The sequence below is a fragment of the Pteropus vampyrus genome, unplaced genomic scaffold, assembly GCF_000151845.1.
Source record: "Pteropus vampyrus isolate Shadow unplaced genomic scaffold, Pvam_2.0 Scaffold39, whole genome shotgun sequence".
Lineage (NCBI taxonomy): Eukaryota > Metazoa > Chordata > Mammalia > Chiroptera > Pteropodidae > Pteropus > Pteropus vampyrus.
The window spans coordinates 5,855,106-5,857,468 of record NW_011888820.1 but is presented as its reverse complement, the minus strand read 5'-3'; the positions used below and the strand labels follow the sequence as shown (position 1 = coordinate 5,857,468).

General features: G+C 36.9%; 1 protein-coding gene across 15 annotated transcripts in view; it reads right to left on the bottom strand.

Annotated features, from left to right (window-relative positions):
• The window catches only part of LOC105290868 (zinc finger protein 474), a 140,474-nt gene that overhangs the window by 76,382 nt on the left and 61,729 nt on the right, over positions 1 to 2,363 (bottom strand). For 2 of the 15 annotated variants that reach the window (XM_011358290.2, XM_023529579.1), the window contains exon 5: positions 1,315 to 1,454. The exons of the other annotated variants lie outside the window; for them this stretch is intronic. The gene's annotated coding sequence lies outside the window, so the exon portion shown is untranslated. The remainder of the gene's footprint in view (positions 1 to 1,314; positions 1,455 to 2,363) is intronic. 15 annotated transcript variants of the gene reach the window in all.

The window sequence follows — 2,363 nt, the reverse complement described above, 5'->3', positions numbered from 1 at the left end:
TTTTTTTTTTTTTTTTGCATATATATCCAAATATCTACTGCTATTATTTCTTTCTTTCTGAGAGACTTCTTTTAAAATTTCATTTAGTGAAGGTCTGTTGGTGAATTCTTTCAGCTTTTATATGTCTTAGAAAGTTTTTATTTTGCCTTCATTTTTTCTGAAAATGAGGTATAGAATTCTAAATTGACAGATTTTTTTCCCACTATTTTCAAGATGTTCCACTGTCTTCTCACTTGCATTATTTTATTAAGAAATCTGATGTAATTCTTAGTTTTGTACGATTAGGTTGTGATTATGTGTTTTTCATCATAATTTGTGTTATTTCGTTTGTTAAATTTCTTAGACCTACAAATTTATTTATAATTCTCACCAAATTTAGAAATTTTCAGGCATTATTTCTTCAAGTATTTTCTCTCACCTTTCAGAGACTCTAATTACATATATATTAGGCTGCTTGAAGTTTTTTCCACAGATCTTTTATGCTAACTTTATATATTATTTTTTTCTCTGTGTTTTATTTTGGATTGTTTATGTTGCTATGCCTTCAAGTTCATTAATTCTTTTCTTCTGCAATATCTAACCTACACTTCTTCTGGTTCTATCTTAGAGGGGCTGTGACAAGTATTATTTGGCATCCCAAGAAGAGGCATCAAGTGTTTCTTAATCCTTAGAGTAGAACACCTATAAGATGAAGAAACCTTTTTCTTGCTAGTACTCACCACCTTTCAGAACATAACTTCTATATTATCATTAGGATAACCATATGCCCTAGTATGACTGGGGCATTCCTAGTTAATGCCCATTGTTTTGAGCTAATTATTAAAAATCTCCCAGTTTGAAAATAAAGTAGCCACCTATACTATTATTCTAAGAAAACTCGAGTCCCTTTACTTTCATTTACTAGTAATATTCTCAGTGTTAGGCAATATGTAAGTCATCTTATTGGCTTCATGGTGTGTGTGTGTGTAGTTGAGAGAATGCTGGCTCACCAGTGCTTCTGTCGATTTCTCTTTGGAAAAGATCTAATGATAGGGCGGTCATGTTAAATGAGGAAACACCCACCTACGGCACTGTTTTCTATATGTCTGTACTTTAATGAGCAAAGGCAACCTAGAAAAGGCTATTAAAGCTGCTTTGTGTTTGATGCTTGTGAGAGATGCATGGGGTCAGTGGGGGCAGAGGGGCATGTTATTCAATCAAGGGCCATGTTCTCCTGTTTTTCCAGTCTTAGGATGAGAGGGCTTATGCAAGTGGAATCTACCGGCTGTATCAGATATTGGATAGATCGTACCTTCTGGTATTTTTATTATTCACTTTTTCAGTTCCCCTTTAGTTCAATCAGTTTCTCAGGGAGCTTTTATTGCTATTTCTTGGATCAGAACAAGGAATGACTTTGGGCAGGTGTGTATCCAGATGGAGACAACAGGGCTTCAAGAAGGCAGGGGCTATTTCACCTGGGTAAAATATATGTAATGGGAATTGAAGAAATACTACTTAATGTGTTTTACCTCATAGTAATTCAGTTTTCTCCCTCCACTATTGCCCTTCAGCAATTAAAATGCTATACCCAGAGATGTATTATCCCAGGGAAGGGGTAGTAGACAGATAATCCCCAGATCGAAATTGCCATTGCTCAGATTTAAGTCTAAAAGCACTCTTTTGAATCCTTTGTGAAATAATAGCATTGAAATACAGATCTTGTTGAAACAAAGTTTTAGAAGTAAATTCTACATTTCCCTTTATATATCAAGAACAAAACATGAGAGCCCAAGCATATTTATTGTAAGCCATAGGAAAGAGAGGAATAAAGATATGATGTAAGGAAGGACTCCACCCTATGGAAATAAGGAAAGATTCTTCTAAATTGTTGTGGAGGGGAGCTGAGAATGGTGAGACTTGGGCAAGTAGTCATATGTAAGTATTCTAGCTTTTCCTTCAGGGTCGATTTCCCTGGGGTTAGAGAAGAACAGATATTAAGGTTAAGGGATGATTTAAGAACACTGGAGTTAGTAGTTTATGTCTACAAAATCAGAGAGACTACATTCCTTAGCAAAGCTCCAGATCCATTTTGGTGTTGGGGCAGAATAGCAATGGCTAAGGGAGAAGCCTTGAGCTGTCTCACAAAATCCTGCACCATGCAATGAGGTGTGCATAAAGCAGGCAAAGGTTCTGGAGCTTCCCAGTGGGGCACTCATGTACAGGAATAGCAGTATAGCAGACCAAGGAGGCCTATGGCACAGGGGTCATTACACATAAATGCAATAGCTAAATCCATGATCATTGACCTGTAAATTCTAGCACAACACCACAGCACCAGTTCAGACAAGACCAGCCACAACTCAGCAGACCCAGCACGACTCTCC